The 25,000-nt window shown below is 58.6% G+C and overlaps 1 pseudogene; it reads left to right on the top strand.

Annotated features, from left to right (window-relative positions):
* The window catches only part of LOC139826689 (dynein axonemal heavy chain 9-like), a 132,059-nt pseudogene that overhangs the window by 95,142 nt on the left and 11,917 nt on the right, over positions 1-25,000 (top strand).

Genomic DNA, 25,000 nt, shown 5'->3' with positions numbered 1-25,000 from the left:
CACAGGAGCAGGGAGGCTGGGGCAGCTCCATCCTGCAGACGTGCTTGTCCTGGCCATGCCAGCCATGGGATACGTGCCCCAGCACAGACACACACCCGTGGGACACACAGCTGGCCACAGGGACCCCAGAGACACACGCACGCCCCGTGCCATCATTCCAGTTCGTTGGTGGAGCCGTGGTGGTCACTGGGGTGGCGGTGGCGGTGGCCAAGGGTGGCGAGGGTGGCACCGAGGTGCTCACAGTCCAAACTGATCACTGTGTTTAAAAAGATAATCGAGGGGGAAGGGCAACCAAAGAGCCAGGAATCCATATTTCAAATAAATCAATAAGGTGAGAGGGTTGTTAATTAGATGAATGAGACAGGTAAACTGAGGCCAGCCCAGGGGAGTCTGTAACCCCTGCAGTGCCAAGCGCTGGGGAGCAGGGCAGGGAATGTGCAGCTGGGGTTGGTGGATGTGTAAGCGGGGGCTTTTTGTCCCATTCCCTGTGCTGTCTTTGGGTAGAACACCTGGTCTTGCCAAATCGTTTATAAAATACGCTTTGCTGAGAGATCCTGCCCGGGGCTGTTCTCTTGGCAAGGGGATTGTTTCCCACAGCAGGGTTTGGCAGCAGAAGTTTGGCAGGACAAGAGGGCCCATGAGGTCAGAAAGCACAGCAGAGCTGGAACGTGGGGTCACGGGCACCAAACCCAGCTCGGGTGGGAGCCAAGAGGGTCCCCTCGTGTGCAGGGCCCAAAGCGCCATCTGTGGCATCTGCCCGTCCTTCTGAGCGCCCAGAGCCTCCCTCTTGGGGCCTAATCCTCATGTTTAGGGTCCCAACGCGTCTTTCATCACCCACGGCCTTTGGTCAGGGCCCGCAGCTTCATTTTCAGGTGGAGCCGCTGCCTGGCAACAACCGCCCGGAAGTCTGTGGACAGCCAGGGGATGAAATGCAGCCAATCACATTTGAGGAGGCGGGGCAAGTCATGTGATTGAAACGTAAGCAGCCAATCGAGCTTTGAGACCTGCAGGAGAGTTGGCGACAGTTGGACAAACTGGGCAGCGCTCAGGGGCGGGCAGTGCTGGCTGCACCAATCACACCTGGTGGGAGTGCAGCAGAGGGATGATTGACAAATAACCTGACCAATCATTTGGTGGGGGGAGCCAGTGGGAAATCCCAGACAGCCAATCAGAGAAAAGAGCGGCTCAGGGAAGGCGGACACTGTGGGGGGAGTAACCCCTCAGGCCGCCAATCAGAGAGAGTATCACCTCAGGGCAGGGCGAGCCCCAAAGCAGGACAGAATCACTGCCCAGGCAGCCAATCAGCTCAGGGGAGGAGACTGACAGCCCTCCTGACCAATGGTGGCGCAGCCCAGGCTGAGCAGGCGGTTGCTCTGCAGGCGGCCAGCGTGAGCTTTGCCATGGCGCCCGTGGAGCTGCCCGAGGCCGAGCAGCGCCCGGCCCAGCCCTGGGGCCCTTTTTCCTCCCTCTGGGGCCCTGGAGATGTCTTGCTGCCTCTGGCCCAGGTGTGTGTGGGCTGCTCTGGCCTTGTTCTCCTGGGCGGGGGAGGGGGCAGGGGGCACTTGCTGGAGAGGAGCTGCTGGGGCTGGAGCTGGAGAGAGCAGGAGAAGGGGAAGCAGCTGGAGGGTGAAGTGCAGGGGATCCCCACAGCTGCTGCTGCAGCTGCACCAGAGACAGCTGCCCCTCTGGGTGAGGAAGAGTCCCTGTGAGCAGCCTCAGCAGAGCAGATCACAAACGTGCACCGCAGGGTCTGTGTAAGTGGGGAAAATCACTGTCCGGCCGTATAGTGTGTGTGTGTGTGGGGTGCGTCTGGGGAGCCTCGTGCTGTGAGAGCTGTCAGACACCCATGTGTTCTCTTAGGTGCGGGATGGACAAACGGCTGGAGCTACAGAATAGGAGGGGAGGGAAAGACAGGCAGACAGAAGTGCCTGAACTGCACAGCTTGCCTGGCAGTGCAGAGAGCAGGAACTGTGGTGAGTCCTGGGCCCTTGGGCTCATTTCGTCCTGTTTTGTGCTCCCCTCCCTGCCTCCCTGCTCCTTCCTCTTTCCTACCGTGTCCTTCTCCCTCTTCATCTCTTCTCTCTCTGCCCCTCTCTGCTTCTTCCTCACCGTTTCCTCCACCCGTCTCTACCTCTGTGCAGGGTTTCTCGTATCTCCCTCTCTGTCTCCGCTGCTCTGTGCTTCTCATCATCCCTGGTTTCTCTTTGTCACCATTCTGCTCTGTTGCTGTGTCCTGCTCCCTGCCCCATCATTTCTCACTGTATCCCTCTGTCCTGCTCCCTGCACCTATTCCTGCCCCTCTTCTTTTTTACTCCCTCTCCATCTTGCTGCCCGCCCCAGGATTTTTTCCCCAATCTCTGTCCTGCCCCCAACCCTTGTTGTTCTTTCTCTCTCCTGCTGCCCTTCTGTCTTCTGCCTGTCTTCCCTTTCCCGGCTGCTTCTTTCTCCAGCTCTGTCCAGATTACTGCTCCTCTTCCTTTTGATGTCTTTCTGTCCTGGTTTTCTTTCTGTCTCCCATCCCTGTTCCCAGTGCCATCCCTTCTCGCTATATCACCCCTGTCCAGCTGGCTCTGCCTTTTCTTTGTCTTCTCTTCCTCTTTCCTGCTCTTCAGCCCTCTTTTCCTCTTTCTCCAGCTCCTTGCTGCATGTTTCCCCTTTCCAGTGTCTTCATTTGGATCCCAACTTTGCTTTATTTCTCACTCCCTTTGTTCTGTTCCCTGTCTTTCTTTTTGTCTCTCCATCTGTGCATCCCCCTCCCTGTCTTTCTCCAGCCCCTTCCTGCTTCTCCTCCTCCCCCCTCCCCATCCCTCTGTCCTGCTCATCAGCCCTGCTGGTTCTTCCTCCCTGTCTCATCCCAGCTCATTGTGCCTTTTTGCCTTCATCTCTCCGTCCTTTTCCCTGTGTGTTTGTTTCTCTCTCAGCTCCTCTGTCTTCTCTCTTGTCTGATTTGTCTCTTGCTAGCCCTCTGTCCTTCTCCCCAGCAGCTTCACCTGAATGGCCAGGTGTCCCTGCACTCTGGTGGTTCCTCATCACTGCCCTGGGCTGTGTCTGTAGGGCTGGGGATCATTTAGGAGCTGCTCTCCTTCTGCAGACAGCAGAGCCTGGTGCAGCTACAGCAGAGGTTGTTCTCAGCTGCTGCTTATGCAGCTCGTTGGAAGAGCAGCTGTGGGCCTTCTTTGGAAGGGAGGTTTCTTGTTCTGTGCTTACTGCTCCTGGGGACCCTGCCCAGGAGCGGTGTTGGGGTCTGCAGGGACGGGTGGGACCTGCTGTGATTCCTGGTGAACGTGAACTGAGCTTGTCCTGATGTACTCGAATGAAAACAGACTGACTGGAGATGGTTTACTGCCCTGTTTCAGTTCCAAACTACATGCTTGGCACTGGAGAACATGAGACTTTGTGCTGCGTTCCAGATGTCAGCTGAGAACATCACTGCCTTTGGTACCAGGGCAGGTGGTCTGTGATCAGGGGTGCGGACTTGCATGGCAGTGCTTTAATGAACATTTTATGGTCTTGCCACTTCAAAGCCCTTCATTTTCCTAGAAATTTGAAGATGGCATTTCTCATTCGGAGGTTCAGACTTCGGTTGGACTTGATGTTGAATGGTCCATACAATGGGGTGCATAAAAGAAGAATCTCGCTTCCTTGTTGTTTTCTAACGCTGTCTGAATTTGGTAAGCAAGAGGAAGAGTGGCTTGCAGTGTCTGCTTTTGAGAGGAACGTATTCCTGACTGTCTCCATCTCTGTATGGTGAAGCTTTCTGCCTGCACTATGATTTTGCTGGGCTGTGAGGCTGTGTTGGAGCAGCAGAGGTCAGAAGTGGTGGCTTTAAAGGCATTGAAGCTGTGGTCAAACTAGCAGGAAAAGCTGGTTTCTTCCCAGAGAGCTGCCTGACAAATATAGCTACAAGTAAAGACCCTTGAAGTTGGCTTTTTTATTTTAAATTTACTATTAATATGTAGCTTTTGGGATTGATTGATTGATTGATTGATTTCTGGGAAGCAAGAAGTGAGAGCCTGTGCACTCCCACAGGCAGAGCTGCTCCCAAAATAGGTGCCCCCTTCTCCACTTCTGTTCCTTCCATGCTGGTGTAGCACAAGGCCATGCAGCAGTGTGCAGATGTGGTGATTCCAATGTGACTGTGAGGTCAGAGCCCCTCGGTGACGTGCTGTGCTGTGTCTTGGCAGCAGCAGCATCATGGGGCGAGCGTGGGGGCCATGGTCCTCACCCTGTTCCTCCTCCTGGTGTCCCTGCCAGCCCGGGACGCCCAGGCTGCTCCAGCCGAGCGCAGGGAGCAGGTGGGCGAGCAGGGGCAGCACCCAGCCCCGAGCAGCTCAGCAGGGCAGCAGTGGGGCCAGGGCTGGGGCTGGGGCCGGGAGAGCAGCCGGGCTGGGCCGGGCAGGGCGAGCCAGGCAGCACCAGGGTGTGGGCAGGGGGCAGACACCCGCAGGGAGGGGAGAGGGGCTGCGGCTGCTTCAGGGGCAGGTTCTGGGCAAGCAGGGGCTGGGAGTGCTGGCACAGGGCAGAAACCAGCACTGAGTCCCTGTGGGGCCCTCCCTGCCCCCCAGCCTCGTGCCACACGGCCCCATCCCAGGGCGCGCTTTGAGCCTTTGGGCCCGTTTCAAATCGAAGCTGGGATTGCTTTGGCACTTTGGGCCACTTTACAGCTAAACCTGGGCACATTTGTGCCCTTTGGGATCGTTTCTGCCTATATCTGGGAGTTCTTTGGTTTTCCAGTTTTGTTTATACCCAAATCTGGGGGTGTTTGGGCCATTTTTGGCCATTTTTTTCCCCAAATCTGGGCATACTTCGACTCTTTGGTCCAGTTTCACCCTGAATCTGGGGATGTTATACCCCTTTTTGGCCAGTTTTGCTCAAATCTAGTGGTGCTTTGGTTTTTTCTGCCTCTCTTGACCCGATATACTCAGGTGCTTTTGCCCATTTTTTCCCCTGATATGGGCACTGTGATCCCAAATATGGGATGTTTTCATGTTTGCCGACAGCTTTGCACCCAAGTGTGGATGTTTTTGCCTCTTTGGGCCACTTTTTGCCCAAATACTCAGATTGTTTTGCCTGTGTTGACCAATTTAGCCCCCAAATATTTGGAATATTTTGTCGTTTTGCCAGTTTTTTCCCCAAATACGGCTATTTTTCTGCAAGATATGGGCACTGTTGTCCTAAATATGTTGTGTTGTGTTTTGTTTTTTCTCTCTTGTCTATGTCCTCTTTTACCTGGAATGCAGGAGTGTTGCTCGGTGAGCCTGGAAACCTCTCTGATCTGTGCTTGACTCCAGGACATGGCCTTGGCAGAGTTGATCGAGCTTCTCAGCTGGGTCCTGGTTAGGAGCCTTGGGCTGTCCCAGAGGTGAGTTGTCACTGTCTGTCTGCTTGAGCGAATAAACACTCGTGTTTTAATAGGTTATTCATGTGTGATTGTACCCAAGATCCTCTCAGAGGCTTTCCAAAAGCTTTTTGTGCCTTGGTGGTATTACACAGACAAGTCATGAATGTTCAATTTGCCTGAAAACCTGCTAGGTCTCAGCAAAAAGGTCACCCGTGCTCTGTTTCTAGCTGTGGGAACACACACCTCTGTATGTGTCTCGTGTCATTATCTCACCCTCTCCCATCACAGCAGGTGACTGAGGAAGCAGGAGATCACAACGTGCCATGGAAGCTCCCACCCGTGTTTGACTCCCTGTTTGGTTCCTGCAGTCCATGCTGATCAAGCCTCTTGGTGTAATCCTGTTCCTGAGCCTGAGGGGAATCGCAGGGGTAAGTGTTCAGTGTTCATTGGTTACTGGCCTTTTGCGTTTGTTAGTATTTGGTTTATTATTTGTGAACGTTTTCTTGCAATAGTTGAGCCTTGCAGTAGCCAGCAGGCTCTGATTTAGGAGAAACATGGATGATCATTTTTTGCCCTGGTGCTCCATGCTCCCACGTTAGTGTGGGTTTCCTTTTGTGTGTGTGAGAGGTCTCCTGCCTTGCTTTAGGATTACAGTAAGTGATTGGACTAATATTAGAAGTTTAGATGAAGGGATAGGTGTTAGGGGTAGGGTTAGGGTTATTATTAGGGTTTGATTAGGATTAGGTTTAGGGTTTATGGGTAGGGATGTGGTTAGTGATAAGGGTTAGTATTAGGGTTAATGTTAGGAGTAAGGATTAAGGTTAGGGGTTAGGGAATAGTGTTTGTGTAAGCAGTAAGACTTCAGGTTTAGGGGGAAAGGGTAGGAATATGGTTAAGGTTGGCATAGGGTTAGGAGTTTGGGTTAGGGTTAGGCTTAGGTTTTGGAGTTTGGGTTAGGGTTAGGCTTAGGAGTTTGGGTTAGGCTTAGTCTTAAGCTTAGGAGTTTGGTTTAGGCTTAGACTTAGGGTTAGGAGTTTGAGTTAGGATTTAGGGTTAGTCTTAAGGCTAGGAGTTTGGGTTAGGGTTGGGCTTAGGCGTCTGGGTTGGGCTTAGGCGTCTGGGTTGGGCTTAGGCTTAGAGTTAGGAGTTTGGGTTAGGTTTAAGGGATTGGGATAAGGGTTAAGAGATTGGGTTAGGGTTAAGGGATTGGGTTAGGATTGGGTTTAGGGTTAGGAATTAGGCTTAGGTTTAGGATTAGGATTAGCGTTATGGTCTGGGGTTAGGAATCTTAACCCTCGACAGGGACAAAGGGGGTCCCCACGGTGTCACAATGGGACCTGGGGACAATGGGAGTCCCCAGCATGTCACAATGGGCCCTGGGGACAGAGAGGGGTGCCCTGAATGTCAGAATGGGCCCCAGTGACAAAGGGATCCCCCATGGTGCCAAAATGGGCCCTGGGGACAAAGTAAGGTCCTGGAATGTCACAATGGGACCCAGTAACAAAGGGGGTCCCCATGGTGCGAAAATGGGCCCTGGGGACAAAGGGGGTCCCTAGGATGTCACAATGGGCTCTGGGGACAATGGGGGGTACTGGGATGTCACAATGGGCCCTGGGGACAAGGGGGAGTCATGGGACGTCCAATGGGCCCTGGGGACAAAGGGGGTCCCCAGGATGTCACAGTGGGCTCTGGGGACAATGGGGGGTGTCCAGGATGTCACAATGGGCCCTGAGGACAAGGCGGGGTCCCCATGGTGTCACAAAACAACGTCCTCAGGGATATGGGTCAGTGCCAGGGGTAGGTTATGCTTGGCCTCCATGACCTCGAGGGTCTTTTCCAACCAAAATGAGTTCTTAGGGTTTATCCCAAATGATGGGAACCCCCGCTTCCATCTCTGCTCTTCACCAAACACCTTTTAGAGGATGAAGAGGAAGGAGACGCAACACCTCAGCATACGGAGGGTCTTCCCCAAAGGGGTGGTCTGGGGTATCCAAAACACAAGGGGTGGTCTGGGGTATCCAAAACACAAGGGGTGGTGTGGGCATCCAAAGCACAAGGGGTGGTCTGGGGTATCCAAAACACAAGGGGTGGTGTGGGCATCCGAAGCACAAGGGGTGGTCTGGGCCATCCAAAGCTCTCCTGGAGCGACTGCTGCTTCTTCTTGCTTTCCATCAGCTTCTTGATGTCTTCCCGCGTGGGGATGCGCTCGTCATCTTCGTCATCTTCGTCATCTTCGTCATCTTCGTCATCTTCGTCATCTTCGTCATCTTCGTCATCTTCGTCATCTTCGTCATCTTCGTCATCTTCCTGCCCAGCATCCCAGGCCCATCCGCAGCTGCTGGAGCTTCCATGAAAGGCCTGGAGCCACGCGCCGCTCCAGCTTCATCCAAAAGAGGTGGTGAGCTCCAAAAAGGAAGGAAGGAGGGAAGGAAGGAAGGAAGGAAGGAAGGAGGGAAGGAAGGAAGGAGGGAAGGAGGGAAGGAAGGAAGGAGGGAAGGAGGGAGGGAAGGAGGGAGGGAGGGAAGGAAGGAGGGAAGGAAGGAGGGAGGGAAGGAAGGAGGGAAGGAAGGAAGGAGGGAAGGAAGGAGGGAAGGAAGGAGGGAAGGAAGGAGGGAGGGAAGGAAGGAAGGAGGGAAGGAGGGAGGGAAGGAAGGAAGGAGGGAAGGAAGGAGGGAAGGAAGGAAGGAGGGAAGGAAGGAGGGAAGGAAGGAAGGAGGGAAGGAAGGAAGGAGGGAAGGAGGGAAGGAAGGAGGGAGGGAAGGAAGGAAGGAGGGAAGGAAGGAAGGAGGGAAGGAGGGAAGGAAGGAGGGAAGGAAGGAGGGAAGGAAGGAAGGAAGGAGGGAAGGAAGGAAGGAAGGAGGGAAGGAAGGAAGGAGGGAAGGAGGGAAGGAAGGAAGGAGGGAAGGGAGGGAAGGAGGGAAGGAAGGAGGGAAGGAGGGAAGGAGGGAAGGAAGGAGGGAGGGAAGGAAGGAGGGAGGGAAGGAAGGAGGGAGGGAAGGAAGGAGGGAGGGAAGGAGGGAAGGAAGGAAGGAGGGAAGGAAGGAAGGAGGGAAGGAGGGAAGGAAGCAGGGAAGGAAGGAGGGAAGGAAGGAGGGAAGGAGGGAAGGAAGGAAGGAGGGAAGGAGGGAAGGAAGGAGGGAAGGAGGGAAGCAGGGAAGGAAGCAGGGAAGGAAGGAGGGAAGGAAGGAGGGAGGGAAGGAAGGAGGGAAGGAAGGAAGGAGGGAAGGAAGGAGGGAAGGAAGGAAGGAAGGAGGGAAGGAAGGAAGGAGGGAAGGAAGCAAGGAGGGAAGGAAGGAAGGAAGGAGGGAAGGAAGGAAGGAAGGAGGGAAGGAAGGAACCGGGGGTTCCCATCATTTGGGATAAACCCTAAAAACTCATTAATCACTTTGGTTGGAAAAAAGCACCCACCTCCATAGGACCCCATAGGGACCCATAGAGACCATAGAGGCCCATAGGGAGCCACAGAGCCCCATGGAACCCCATAGAGACCCATACGGACCGTAGAGCCTGTAGAGACCCATAGGGACCCATAGGGACCCATAGAGACCCATAGGGACCCATAGAGACCCAAAGGGACCCATAGAGAGGGAGGGTTTTAGGACCCTGGGGGTTCCATAGAGACCCATAGAGCATCAAGGAGCCCCATAGGAACCCATAAGGACCCATAGACACCCATAGGGACCCATAGAGCCCCATAGAGGCCCATAGGAAACCACAGAGCCCCATGGAACCCCATAGGGACCCATAGAGCTCCATAGGGACCCATAGAGACCCACAGGGACCCATAGAGAGGGAGGGTTTTAGGACCCCGGGGGTTCCATAGCGACCCACAGAGCCCCATTGGGACCCACAGAGACCCATAGGGACCCAAGGAACCCCATAGCGATCCTAGAGACCCATAGGGACCGTAGAGCCTGTAGAGACCCATAGGGACCCATAGAGACCCATAGAGCTCCATAGGACCCCATAGGGACCCATAGAGCCCCAAAGAGCCCCATAGGGACCCACAGACACCCAAGGAGCCCCATAGAGACCCATTAAGACCCATAAGGACCCATAGGGACCCATAGGGACCCATAGAGGCCCATAGAGGCCCATAGGAAACCACAGAGCCCCATGGAACCCCATAGGGACCTATAGAGACCCGTAGGACCCCATAGAGATCCAAGGAGCCCCATAGAGCTCCATAGGGACCCATAGAGAGGGAGGGTTTTAGGACCCCGGGGGTTCCTGCTGGGCTCAACTATGGCAAGAAAACCTTAACGAATAATTAACCGAATATTAATGAATGCAAAAGGCCAGGAACCAATGAGGAGTGAGCACTGAGCCCTGGGACAACCTGGGACAGCGGGGACAGGGACAGCGGGAATGTGACCCTGGGACCCATTGACCCCATTGACCCCCATTGACTCCCATTGACCCCATTGACCCCATTGACCCCCATTGACCCCCATTGACCCCCATTGACCCCATTGACCCCATTGACCCCATTGATCCCCATTGATCCCCATTGATCCCCATTGATCCCCATTGATCCCCATTGACCCATTGATCCCCATTGACCCCCATTGACCCCATTGGCCCCCATTGCCCCTATTGACCCATTGATCCCCATTGATCCCCATTGACCCCCATTGACCCCCATTGACCCCATTGACCCCCATTGATCCCATTGACCCCATTGACTCCCATTGCCCCCATTGACCCCATTGACCCCCATTGACCCATTGACCCCCATTGATCCCATTGATCCCATTGACCCCATTGACTCCCATTGACCCATTGGCCCCATTGACCCGTTGATCCCCATTGACCCCATTGACCCCCATTGACCCCATTGACTCCCATTGACCCATTGATCCCCATTGACCCATTGACCCCATTGACCCCATTGCCCCATTGATCCCCATTGATCCCATTGACCCCATTGATCCCCATTGACCCCATTGACCCCGCTGACTCCCATTGACCCATTGATCCCGATTGACCCCATTGACCCCCATTGATCCCATTGACCCATTGACCCCATTGACCCCCATTGACCCCCATTGACTCCCATTGACCCCATTGACCCCCATTGATCCCATTGACCCATTGACCCCATTGACTCCCATTGACTCCCATTGACCCCATTGACCCATTGACCCCCATTGACCCCATTGACCCCCATTGACCCCATTGACTCCCATTGACCCATTGATCCCCATTGACCCATTGACCCCATTGACTCCCATTGACCCCATTGACCCCATTGACCCCATTGCCCCATTGACCCCCATTGACCCATTGACCCATTGACCCCATTGACTCCCATTGCCCCATTGCCCCCATTGACCCCATTGCCCCATTGACCCCCATTGACCCATTGATCCCCATTGACCCCATTGACCCCCATTGATCCCATTGACCCATTGACCCCATTGACTCCCATTGACCCCATTGACCCATTGACCCCATTGACTCCCATTGACCCCATTGACTCCCATTGATCCCATTGACCCATTGACCCCCATTGACCCCCATTGACCCCCATTGACCCCCATTGACCCCCATTGACCCCATTGACCCCATTGACTCCCATTGACTCCCATTGACCCCATTGACCCATTGATCCCCATTGACCCCATTGACCCCCATTGACCCCATTGACTCCCATTGACCCATTGATCCCCATTGACCCCATTGACTCCCATTGCCCCATTGACCCCATTGCCCCATTGACCCCCATTGACCCATTGATCCCCATTGACCCCATTGACCCCCATTGACCCATTGACCCCATTGACTCCCATTGACCCCATTGACCCATTGACCCCCATTGACCCCCATTGACCCCCATTGACCCCCATTGACCCCATTGACTCCCATTGACCCATTGATCCACATTGACCCATTGACCCCATTGACCCCCATTGATCCCATTGACCCCATTGACCCCGCTGACTCCCATTGACCCCCATTGATCCCATTGACCCATTGACCCCATTGACTCCCATTGACTCCCATTGACCCCCATTGACCCATTGACCCATTGACCCCATTGACCCCATTGACCCATTGACTCCCATTGACCCCCATTGACCCCGTTGACTCATTGATCCCCATTGCCCCCCATTGATCCCCATTGATCCCCATTGCCCCCCATTGATCCCCATTGCCCCCATTGACTCCCATTGCCCCCCATTGCCCCCATTGTCCCATTTCAGGTAAAAGAGGACATAAACAAGAGAGAAAAAACAAAACACAACACATTTGGGCACTCCTGGGTCCTTTGGGGCACTCCTGGGTCCTTTGGGGCACTCCTGGGTCCCTCCTGAACTCCTGGGTCCCTTGGGGTACTCCTGGGTCCCTCCTGAACTCCCCATAGACCCCCATAATTTCCCCCTTAGGGACCCAGGAGTGCCCCATAGTGACCCATAAGTGACTCATGGAGCCCCCTAAGTGCGTTCGGGTCCCCTCGGGTCCCTTCGGGTGAGTTCGGGCCCCACTCGGGTCCCTTCGGGTGTGTTCGGGTCCCCTCGGGTCCCTTCGGGTGCGTTCGGGTCCCACTCGGGTCCCTTCGGGTGCGTTCGGGTCCCTTCGGGTGCCTTCGGGTCCCCTCGGGTGCGTTCGGGCCCCACTCGGGTCCCTTCGGGTGCGTTCGGGTCCCTTCGGGTGCGTTCGGGTCCCCTCGGGTCCCTTCGGCTCCCTTCGTGTATCTTCGGCTCCTCTCGGAGCCGCCTCCGCGCACGCCACGCACAGTGGGCGTGGCCACGCACCCCCCCCCCTTCCCATTGGCCGCCGCCTGAGGAAGGGGGCGTGGCCTCGCTCGCAGCCGCCGCCGCGGCGGGAAACGATCGTGAGGCGGAAAAAGGGGGAGAAAGTGGGGGGGGGGGGAGGAAGAGGAGGGGCCGGGGGGGGAGCGGAACACGGGTTTTGGGGTAAAAAGGGGGGGATTTGGGAGTTTGGCGCCTTTTGGGGCACTTTCGGGTGGGTTCGGGTCCCTTCGGGGAGACTTCGGGCCCCTTCGGGTGGGTGCGGGTCCACTCGGGTGGGTTCGGGCTCCTTCGGGTGGGTTCGGGCCCCTTCGGGTGGGTTCGGGTCCACTCGGGTGGGTTCGGGTCCCTTCGGGTGCGTTCGGCTCCACTCGGACCCCTTCGGGAAGACTTCGGGTCCCTTCGGGTGCGTTCGGCCCCGGCCGGGACTCGGGCGCCGTTCGGCTCCGCTCGGGCGCCGTTCGGCTCCGCTCGGGCGCCGCTCGGCTCCGCTCGGGCGCCGCTCGGCTCCGCTCGGGCCCATTCGGCTCCGCTCGGCTCTTTCCGTCTCCGCTCGTTTTCCCGCGCTTTCCCTCAGAGCGCGAAGCGAAGCGCGGGGACCCCCGGGGCCGCTTTTTTCGCGCTTTTCCCGAGGTGACAACAGCGGGGGCTTTGGGGACACAGCTCGGGGAGCCTCAGCGGGAGGGTTTTGGGTTGAAAAAGCGCTATTTTGGGTCAATTTTGAGGTGGTTTGTGGCCCTCCCGGCGGGGCAAGATGGCGGCTGCGGACATCGAGGGGCTGCTGGGTGAGTAAGGAGGGGGAATTAGGGGTGATTAGCGCGAATTAGGGGGTAATTAGGGGGCAGCGGGGATATGGGGGGGTGGGAGGGGTGTTAATTAGCGCTGCTGAGGGTGTTAATTGTTAATGAATGCAGAGGAGGAGCCGTTCCCCAGGGCCATTGTCCCCAGGGCCCATTGTGACATCCTCTGCACCCCCTTGTCCCCAGGGCCCATTCTGACATTCAGGGGACCCCTCTTTGTCCCCAGGGCCCATTGTGACATCCTGGGAATCCCTCATTGTCCCCAGGGCCCATTGTGACGTCCCAGGACCCCCCATTGTCCCCAGGACCTATTGTGACATTCAGGGGGCCCCTTTGTCACTGGGGCCCATTGTGACACCATGGAGACCCCCGCTTGTCCTCAGGGTCCATTGTGACATCCTGGGCACCCCCCATTTTCCCCAGGACCCATTGTGACATCCTGGCCACCCCCTTGCTCCCAGGGCCCGTTGTGGCACCATGGGGACACCCCCTTTGTCCCCAGGGCCCATCGTGACATCCCAGGACCCCCCTTTGTCCCCAGGGCCATTGTAGCACCATGGGGACCCCCTTTGACCCCAGGGCCCATTGTGGCACCATGGCAACCCCTTTTGTCCCCAGGGCCCATTGTGACATTCTTGGACCCCACTTTGTCCCCAGGGCCTATTGTGACACCATGGGGACCCCTCCTTGTCACTGGGGACCCATTGTGACACCATGGGGACCTCCCCTTGTCCTCAGGACTCATTCTGACATCCTGGACACCCCCCATTGTCCCCAGGGCCCATTGTGACATCCACTGCACCCCCTTGTCCCCAGGGCCCATTGTGACATTCAGGGGACCCCTCTTTGTCCCCAGGGCCCATTGTGACATCCTGGGGACCCCCCCTTGTCCCCAGGGCCCATTGTGATGTCCCAGGACCCCCCACTGTCCCCAGGGCCCATTGTGACATTCAGGGGACCCCCCTTTGTCCCCAGGGCCCATTCTGATACCGTGGGGACCCCCTTTGTCCCCAGGGCCCATTGTGACATGCTGGGGACGCTCTTTGTCCACAGGGCCCATTGTGACATCCTGGGGACCCTCCTTGTCCCCAGAGCCCATTGTGACATCCAGGGGACCCCCTTTGTCCCGAGGGCCCATTGTGGCACCATGAGGCCCCTCTTTGTCACTGGGCCCCATTGTGACATCCCAGGACCCCCCTTTGTCCCCAGGGCCCATTGTGACATCCTGGGGACCCTCCTTGTCCCCAGAGCACATTGTGACATCCCAGGACCCCACTTTGTCCCCAGGGCTTATTGTGACACCATGGGGATCTCCCTTGTCCCCAGGGCCCATTGTGACATCCCATGACCCCCCTTTGTCCCCAGTGCTATTGTGAAATCCTGGGGACCCCTTTTGTCCCCAGGGCCCATTGTGACACCATGGGGAACCCCTTTGTCACTGGGCGCCATTGTGACATTCCAGGATTCCACTTTGTCCCCAGGGCTCGTTCTGACACCTTGGGGACTCCCATTGTCCCCAGTGCCCATTGTGACATCCTGGGCAACCCCATTGTCCCCAGGGCCCATTGTGACATCCTGGGCAACCCCATTGTCCCCAAGGCCCATTGCGACATTCCAGGACCCCCCATTGTCCCCAGGGCCCATTGTCACACCATGGGGACCCCCCTTTTCCCCAGTGCCCATCGTGACATCCTGGGGACCCCCATTGTCCCCAGGGCCCATTGTGACATCCCAGGACCCCCCATTGTCCCCAGGGCCCATTGTGACATCCCAGGACCCCCCTTTGTTTCCAGGGTCCATTGTGACATCCTGGGGTCCCCCCTTTGTCCCCAGGGCCCATTGAAATGTCCCAGGAAAACCCTTTGTCCCCAGGGTTCATTGTGACATCCTGCGGACCCCATTTGTCCCCAGGGCCCATTGTGGCACCATGGGGACCCCCTTTGTCACTGGGGCCCATTGTGACATCCCAGGACCCCACTTTGTCCCCAGGGCTTATTGTGACACCATGGAGATCTCCCTTGTCCCCAGGGCCCATTGTGACATCCCATGACCCCCCTTTGTCCCCAGTGCTATTGTGAAATCCTGGGGACCCCTTTTGTCCCCAGGGCCCATTGTGGCACCATGGGGAACCCCTTTGTCACTGGGGGCCATTGTGACATTCCAGGATTCCACTTTGTCCCCAGGGCTCGTTCTGACACCTTGGGGACTCCCATTGTCCCCAGGGCCCATTGTGACATCCTGGGCAACCCCATTGTCCCCAGGGCCCATTGTGACATCTGGGGGACGCCCTTGTCCCCAGGACCCATCCTGGCACCGTGGAAACCTCCTTGTCACTTGGGCCCATTGTGACACCATGGGGACCCACCCTTTGTCCCCAGTGCCAATTGTGACATCCTGCGGACCCCCCGTTGTCCCCAGGGCCCATTGTGATATTCAGGGGACCCACCATTGTCCTCAGGGCCCATTGTGAGGTCCCAGGACCCCCCATTGTCCCCAGGGCCCATTGTGACATCCTCAGCACCCCCTTGTCCCCAGGGCCCATTGTGACATCCTGGGGATCGCTTCTTGTCCCCAGGGCCCATTGTGACGTCCCAGGACCCGCCATTGTCCCCAGGGCCCATTGTGACATTCAGGGGCCCCCGTTTGTCACTGGGGCCCATTGTGACATCCCAGGACCCCACATTGTCTCCAGGACCCATTGTGACATCCTGGGGACCACACTTGTCCCCAGGACCCATTGTGACACTATAGGGACCCCCCCTTGTGCCCAGTGCCCATTGTGACACCGTGGGTACCACCCTTGTCCGCAGGGCCCATTGTGACATCCTGGGAATCCCTCCTTGTCCCCAGGGCCCATTTTGACATTCAGGGGACCCCACATTGTCCCCAGGGCCCATTGTGACATCCTGGGGACCCCCCTTTGTCCCCAGGGCCCATTGTGACATCCTGGGGACCCCCCCTTGTCCCCAGGGCCCATTGTGACATTCAGGGGACCCCACATTGTCCCCAGGGCCCATTGTGACATCCTGGGGACCCCCCTTTGTCCCCAGGGCCCATTGTGACATCCTGGGGACCCCCCCTTGTCCCCAGGGCCCATTGTGACGTCCCAGGACCCCCCACTGTCCCCAGGGCCCATTGTGACATTCAGGGGACCCCCCTTTGTCCCCAGGGCCCGTTCTGATACCGTGGGGACCCCCTTTGTCCCCAGGGCCCATTGTGACATCCTGGGGACCCTCCTTGTTCCCAGAGCCCATTGTGACATCCAGGGGACCCCCTTTGTCCCCAGGGCCCATTGTGGCACCGTGAGGACCCTCTTTGTCACTGGGGCCCATTGTGACATCCCAGGACCCCCTTTGTCCCCAGGGCCCATTGTGACATCCTGGGGGACCCTCCTTGTCCCCAGAGCCCATTGTGACATCCCAGGACCCTACTTTGTCCCCAGGGCTTATTGTGACACCATGGGAATCTCCCTTGTCCCCAGGGCCCATTGTGACATCCCATGACCCCCCTTTGTCCCCAGTGCTATTGTGAAATCCTGGGGACCCCTTTTGTCCCCAGGGCCCATTGTGGCACCATGGGGAACCCCTTTGTCACTGGGGGCCATTGTGACATTCCAGGATTCCACTTTGTCCCCAGGGCTCGTTCTGACACCTTGGGGACTCCCATTGTCCCCAGGGCCCATTGTGACATCCTGGGCAACCCCATTGTCCCCAGGGCCCATTGCGACATCCTGGGGACCCCCATTGTCCCCAAGGCCCATTGTGACATTCCAGGACCCCCCATTGTCCCCAGGGCCCATTGTGACATCCACTGCACCCCCTTGTCCCCAGGGCCCATTGTGACATTCAGTGGACCCCTCTTTGTCCCCAGGGCCCATTGTCACATCCTGGGGACCCCCGTTGTCACTGGGGCCCATTGTGACGTCGCAGGACCCCCCGTTGTCCCCAGGACCCATTGTGACATTCAGGGGGCCCCTTTGTCACTGGGACCCATTGTGACATCCCAGGACCCCACATTGTCCCCAGGACACATTGTGACATCTTGGGGACCCCACTTGTCCCCAGGACCCATTGTGACACTATGGGGACCCCCCCTTGTTCCCAGGGCCCATTGTGACACCGTGGGTACCACCCTTGTCCGCAGGGCTCATTGTGACATCCCAGGACCCACCTTTGTCCCCAGGGCCCATTCTGATACCGTGGGGATCCCCTTTGTCCCCAGAGCCCATTGTGACATCCAGGGGACCCCCTTTGTCCCCAGGGCCCATTGTGACATCGCAGGACCCCCCTGGGCTCCAGGGCGCATTTTGACATCCTGGGGATGCCCCCTTGTCACCGGGACCCATTGTGACGTCCCAGGACCCCCCTTTGTCTCCAGGGCCCATTGTGACATCCTGGGGATCCCTGCTTGGCCCCAGAGCCCATTGTGACGTCTTAGGACCCCCCCTTGTCCCCAGGGCCCATTGCGACATTCAGGGGACGCCTCTTTGTACCCAGGGCACATTGTGACATCCTGGGGACCCCCCCTTGTCCCCAGGGCCCATTGTGACATCCTGGGGATCCCTCCTTGTCCCCAGGGTCCATTGTGACGTCCCAGGACCCCCATTGTCCTCAGGACCCATTGTAACATTCAGGGAACCCCTTTGTCACTGGGGCCCATTGTGACATCCCAGGACCCCACATTGTCCCCAGGGCCCATTGTGACATCCTGGGGACCCCATTTTCCCCAGGACCCATTGTGTCACTATGGGGAACCCCACTTGTTCCCAGGGCCCATTGTGACACTGTGGGTACCACCCTTGACCGCAGGGCTCATTGTGACATCGCAGGACCCCCCTTTGTCCCCAGAGCCCATTGTGAAAACCAGGGGACACCCTTTGTCCCCAGGGCCCATTGTGACATCGCAGGACCACCCTGGTCCCCAGGGCCCATTGTGACATCCTGGGCACCCCTTTTGTCCCCACGGCCCATTGTGGCACCATGGGGACCCCCTTTGTCACTGGGGCCCATTGTGACATCCCAGGACCCCACTTTGTCCCCAGGGCTGATTGTGACGTCCCAGGGCCCCTCTGTGTCCCCAGGGCCCATTGTGACACTTTAGGGACCGCTCTTTGTCCCCAGGGCCCGTTGTGACATCCTGGAGACCCCCGCTTGTCCCCAGGGCCCATTGTGACGTCCCAGGACCCCCCTCTGTTCCCAGGGCCCATTGTGATGTCCTGGGGAGCCCCCTCTGTTCCCAGGGCTCATTGTGACTTTCAGGGGACCCCCCGTTGTCCCCAGGGCTGATTGTGACGTCCTAGGGCCCCTCTGTGTCCCCAAGGCCCATTGTGACACCCCATGACCCCCTTTGTCCCCAGTGCTATTGTGAAATCCTGGGGACCCCTTTTGTCCCCAGGGCCCATTGTGACACCATGGGGAACCCCGTTGTCACTGGGGGCCATTGTGACATTCCAGGATTCCACTTTGTCCCCAGGGCTCGTTCTGACACCTTGGGGACTCCCATTATCCCCAGGGCCCATTGTGACATCCTGGGCAACCCCATTGTCCCCAGGGCCCATTGTGACATCCTGGGGACCCCCATTGTCCCCAAGGCCCATTGTGACATTCCAGGACCCCCCATTGTCCCCAGGGCCCATTGTGACATCCACTGCACCCCCTTGTCCCCAGGGCCCATTGTGACATCCTGGGGACCCCCGTTGTCACGGGGGCCCATTGTGACGTCCCAGGACCCCCCATTGTCCCCAGGGCCCATTGTGACATCCTGGGGATCCCTCCTTGTCCCCAGGGCCCATTGTGACGTCTTAGGACCCCCCATTTTCCCCAGGCCCCATTGTGACAATCAGGGCACCCCCTTGTCCCCAGGGCCCATTGTGACATTCCGGGGACGCCTCTTTGTACCCAGGGCACACTGTGACATCCTGGGGACCCCCCCTTGTCACTGGGGCCCATTGTGACGTCCCAGGACCCCCCATTGTCCCCAGGGCCCATTGTGACATCCTGGGGACCCCCCCTTGTCCCCAGGGCCCATTGTGACGTCCCAGGACCCGACATTGTCCCCAGGGCCCATTGTGACATCCTCTGCACCCCCTTGTCCCCAGGGCCCATTGTGACGTCCCAGGACCCCCCATTGTCCCCACGGCCCATTGTGACATTCAGGGGACCCCACTTTGTCCCCAGGGCCCATTGTGACATGCTGGGGACGCTCTTTGTCCCCAGGGCCCATTGTGACATCCTGGGGACCCTCCTTGTCCCCAGAGCCCATTGTGACATCCAGGGGACCCCCTTTGTCGCCAGTGCCCATTGTGGCACCATGAGGACCCTCTTTGTCACTGGAGCCCATTGTGACATCCCATGACCCCCCTTTGTCCCCAGTGCTATTGTGAAATCCCAGGACCCCTTTTGTCCCCAGGGCCCATTGTGGCACCATGGGGAACCCCTTTGTCACTGGGGGCCATTGTGACATTCCAGGATTCCACTTTGTCCCCAGGGCTCGTTCTGACACCTTGGGGACTCCTGTTGTTCCCAGGGCCCATTGTGACATCCTGGGCAACCCCATTGTCCCCAGGGCCCATTGTGACATCTGGGGGACCCCCTTGTCCCCAGGACCCATCGTGGCACCGTGGGACCCTCCTTGTCACCTGGGCCCATTGTGATACCATGGGGACGCCCCCTTTATCCCCAGTGCCCATTGTGACATCCTGCGGACCCCCCTTTGTCCCCAGGGCCCATTGTGACATTCAGGGGACCCACCATTGTCCTCAGGGCCCATTGTGAGGTCCCAGGACCCCCCATTGTCCCCAGGGCCCATTGTGACATCCTCGGCACCCCCTTGTGCCCAGGGCCCATTGTGACATTCAGGGGACCCCTCTTTGTCCCCAGGGCCCATTGTGACATCCTGGGGACCCCCCCTTGTCTGCAGGGCTCATTGTGACATCCCAGGACCCCCTATTGTCCCCAGGGCCCATGGTGACATCCTGGGGACGCCCTTTGTCCCCAGGGCCCATTTTGACACCGTCGACACCCCCCTTTGTCCCCAGAGCCCATTGTGACATCCAGGGGACCCCCTTTGTCCTCAGGGCCCATTGTGGCACCATGAGGACCCTCTTTGTCACTGGGGCCCATTGTGACATCCCAGGACCCCCCCTGGTCCCCAGGGCCCATTGTGACATCCGGAGGACCCCCCTTGTCCTCAGGGTCCATTGTGACAGCCCAGGACCTTACTTTGTCCCCAGGGCCCATTGCGATATCTGGGGGACCCCCGTGTCCTCAGGGCCCATTGTGACACCATGGGGACCCCCCTTTGTCCCCAGGGCCCATTGTGACATCCTGGGGTCCCCCCTTTGTCCCCAGGGCCCATTGTAATGTCCCAGGACCACCCTTTGTCCCCAGGGTTCATTGTGACATCCTGGAGACCCCATTTGTCCCCAGGGCCCATTGTGGCACCATGGGGAACCCCTTTGTCACCGGGGCCCATTGTGACATTCCAGGACCCCACTTTGTCCCCAGGGCTTATTGTGACACCATGGGGATCTCCCTTGTCCCCAGGGCCCATTGTGACATCCCACGACCCCCCTTTGTCCCCAGTGCTATTGTGAAATCCTGGGGACCCCTTTTGTCCCCAGGGCCCATTGTGGCACCATGGGGAACCCCTTTGTCACTGGGGGCCATTGTGACATTCCAGGATTCCACTTTGTCCCCAGAGCTCGTTCTGAACACCTTGGGGCCTCCCGTTGTCCCCAGGGCCCATTGTGACATCCTGGGCAACCCCATTGTCCCCAGGGCCCATTGTGACATCTGGGGGACGCCCTTGTCCCCAGGACCCATCGTGGCACCGTGGGGACCCTCCTTGTCACTTGGGCCCATTGTGACACCGTCGGGACCCCCCTTTTAACCCCAGTGCCCATTGTGACATCCTGCGGACCCCCCTTTGTCCCCAGGGCCCATTTTGACATTCAGGGGACCCACCATTGTCCTCAGGGCCCATTGTGAGGTCCCAGGACCCCCCATTGTCCCCAGGGCCCATTGTGACATCCTCGGCACCCCCTTGTCCCCAGGGTCTATTGTGACACTATGGGGACCCCCCATTGTGCCCAGGGCCCATTGTGACACGGTGGGTACCACCCTTGTCCCCAGGGCTCATTGTGACATCCCAGGACCCCCCATTGTCCCCAGGGCCCATTGTGACATTCAGGGGACCCCCCTTGTCCCCAGGGCCCATTCTGACACCGTGGGGACCCCCTTTGTCCCCAGGGCCCATTGTGACATCCTGGGGACCCCCTTTGTCCCAAGACTTCATTGTGACATCCTGGGGTCCCCCCTTGTCCTCAGGGTCCATTGTGACAGCCCAGGACCTTACATTGTCCCCAGGGCCCATTGTGATATCTTGGGGACCCCCTTGTTCCCAAGGCCCATTGTGACATCCTGGGGACCCCCCCTTGTCCCCAGGGCCCATTGTGACATCCCAGGACCCCCCATTGTCCCCAGGGCCCATTGTGACATCCCAGGACCCCCCATTGTCCGCAGGACCCATTGTGACATCCTCGGCACGCCCTTGTCCCCAGGGCCCATTGTGACATCCTGGGGATCCCTCCTTGTCCCCAGGGCCCATTGTGATGTCCCAGGACCCCCCATTGTCCGCAGGGCCCATTGTGACATCCTGGGGACCCCCTTTATCCCAAGACTTCATTGTGACATCCTGGGGACCCCCCTTGTCCTCAGGGTCCATTGTGACAGCCCAGGACCTTACATTGTCCCCAGGGCCCATTGTGACATCCTGGGGATCCCTCCTTGTCCCCAGGGCCCATTGTGACGTCCCAGGACCCCCCATTGTCCCCAGGACCTATTGTGACATTCAGGGGACCCCCTTTGTCACTGGGGCCCATTGTGACACCATGGAGACCCCCGCTTGTCCTCAGGGTCCATTGTGACATCCTGGGCACCCCCCATTTTCCCCAGGACCCATTGTGACATCCTGGCCACCCCCTTGCTCCCAGGGCCCGTTGTGGCACCATGGGGACACCCCCTTTGTCCCCAGGGCCCATTGTGACATCCCAGGACCCCCCTTTGTCCCCAGGGCCCATTGTAGCACCATGGGGACCCCCTTTGACCCCAGGGCCCATTGTGGCACCATGGCAACCCCTTTTGTCCCCAGGGCCCATTGTGACATTCTTGGACCCCACTTTGTCCCCAGGGGCTATTGTGACACCATGGGGAGCCCTCCTTGTCACTGGGGACCCATTGTGACACCATGGGGACCCCCCCTTGTGCTCAGGACTCATTCTGACATCCTGGACACCCCCCATTGTCCCCAGGGCCCATTGTGACGTCCCAGGACCCACCATTGTCCCCAGGGCCCATTGTGACGTCCCAGAACCCCCCATTGTCCCCAGGGCCCATTGTGACACTATGGGGACCCCCTGTTGTGCCCAGGGCCCATTGTGACACCGTGGGTAGCACCTTTGTCTGCAGGGCTCGTTGAGACATCCCAGGACCCCCCATTGTCCCCAGGGCCCATTGTGACATTCAGGGGACCCCCCTTTGTCCCCAGGACCCATTGTGACATGCTGGGGACTCTCTTTGTCCCCAGGGCCCATTGTGACATCCTGGGGACCCTCCTTATCCCCAGAGCCCATTGTGACATCCTGGGGACCCCCCCTTGTCCCCAGGGCCCATTGTGATGTCCCAGGACCCCCCATTGTCCCCAGGGCCCATTGTGATATGCTGGGGAGCCCTCTTTGTCCCCAGGGCCCATTGTGAAATTCAGGGGACCCCAACTTGTCCCCGGGGCCCATTGTGACACTATGGGGACCCCCCCTTGTCCGCAGGGCCCATTGTGACATCCTGGGGACACCCCCTTGTCCCCAGGGCCCATTGTGACATCCTGGGGATCCCTCTTTGTCCCCAGGGCCCATTGTGACGTCCCAGGACCCCCCATTGTCCCCAGGGCTCATTGTGACATTCAGGGACCCCCGTTTGTCACTGGGGCCCATTGTGACATCCCAGGATCCCCCCTAGTCCCCAGGGCCCATTGTGACATCCTGGGGACGCTCTTTGTCCCCAGGGCCCATTGTGACATCCTGGGGACCCTCCTTGTCCCCAGAGCCCATTGTGACATCCAGGGGACCCCCTTTGTCCCCAGGGCCCATTGTGGCACCATAGGGACCCCCTTTGTCACTGGGGCCCATTGTGATATCCCAGGACCCCCCCTGGTCCCCAGGGCCCATTGTGACATCCTGGGGACCCCCTTTGTCCCAAGACTTCATTGTGACATCCTGGGGACCCCCCTTGTCCTCAGGGTCCATTGTGACAGCCCAGGACCTTACATTGTCCCCAGGGCCCATTGTGATATCTGGGGGACCCCCTTGTTCCCAAGGCCCATTGTGACATCCTGGGGACCCACCCGTGTCCCCAGGGCCCATTGTGACACCATGGGGACCCCACCTTGTCACTGGGGAACCATTGTGACACCATGGGGACCCCCCCTTGTCCTCAGGACTCATTCTCACATCCTGGACACCCCCCATTTTCCCCAGGGCCCATTGTGACATCCACTGCACCCCCTTGTCCCCAGGGCCCATTGTGACATTCAGGGGACCCCTCTTTGTCCCCAGGGCCCATTGTGAGATCCTGGGGACCCGCCCTTGTCCCCAGGGCCCATTGTGACGTCCCAGGATCCCCCATTGTCCCCAGGGCCCATTGTGACATCCTCGGCACCCCCTTGTCCCCAGGGCCCATTGTGACATCCTGGGGAACCCCCCTTGTCCCCAGGGCCCATTGTGACGTCCCAGGACCCCCCATTGTCCCCAGGGCCCATTGTGACATCCTCTGCACCCCCTTGTCCCCAGGGCCCATTGTGACATTCAGGGGACCCCTCTTTGTCCCCAGGGCCCATTGTGACATCCTGGGGACCCCCCCTTGTCCCCAGGGCCCATTGTGACGTCCCAGGACCTGACATTGTCCCCAGGGCCCATTGTGACATCCTCTGCACCCCCTTGTCCCCAGGGCCCATTGTGACATTCAGGGGACCCCCCTTAGTCCCCAGGGCCCATTCTGATACCGTGGGGACCCCCTTTGTCCCCAGAGCCCATTGTGACATCCAGGCGACTCCCATTGTCCCCACGGCCCATTGTGGCACCATAGGGACCCCCTTTGTCACTGGGGCCCATTGTGACATCCCAGGATCCCCCCTAGTCCCCAGGGCCCATTGTGACATCCTGGGGACGCTCTTTGTCCCCAGGGCCCATTGTGACATCCTGGGGACCCTCCTTGTCCCCAGAGCCCATTGTGACATCCAGGGGACCCCCTTTGTCCCAAGACTTCATTGTGACATCCTGGGGACCCCCCTTGTCCTCAGGGTCCATTGTGACAGCCCAGGACCTTACATTGTCCCCAGGGCCCATTGTGATATCTGGGGGACCCCCTTGTTCCCAAGGCCCATTTTGACATCCCGGGGACCCACCCTTGTCCCCAGGGCCCATTGTGACATCCCAAAACCCCCCATTGTCCCCAGGGCCCATTGTGACATCCTCGGCACCCCCTTGTCCCCAGGGCCCATTGTGACATCCTGGGGACCCCCCCTTGTCCCCAGGGCCCATTGTGACGTCCCAGGACCCCCCATTGTCCCCAGGGCCCATTGTAACATCCTGGGGATCCCTCCTTGTCCCCAGGGCCCATTGTGATGTCCCAGGACCCCCCATTGTCACCAGGGCCCATTTTGACATCCTCGGCACCCCCTTGTCCCCAGGGCCCGTTGTGACATCCTGGGGACCCCCCCTTGTCCCCAGGGCCCATTGTGACGTCCCAGGACCCCCCATTGTCCCCAGGGCCCATTGTAACATCCTGGGGATCCCTCCTTGTCCCCAGGGCCCATTGTGATGTCCCAGGACCCCCCATTGTCACCAGGGCCCATTTTGACATCCTCGGCACCCCCTTGTCCCCAGGGCCCATTCTGACATCCTGGGGACCCCCCGTTGTCCCCAGGGCCCATTGTGACATTCAGGGGACCCCTCTTTGTCCCCAGGGTCCATTGTGAGATCCTGGGGATCCCTCCTTGTCCGCAGGGCCCATTGTGATGTCCCAGGACCCCCCATTGTCCCCAGGGCCCAT

Source organism: Patagioenas fasciata, unplaced genomic scaffold (assembly GCF_037038585.1).
Source record: "Patagioenas fasciata isolate bPatFas1 unplaced genomic scaffold, bPatFas1.hap1 Unplaced_1, whole genome shotgun sequence".
NCBI classification, from domain to species: domain Eukaryota; kingdom Metazoa; phylum Chordata; class Aves; order Columbiformes; family Columbidae; genus Patagioenas; species Patagioenas fasciata.
The sequence above is the reverse complement of the archived record's forward strand: the minus strand, read 5'-3'. Positions and strand labels throughout refer to the sequence as shown.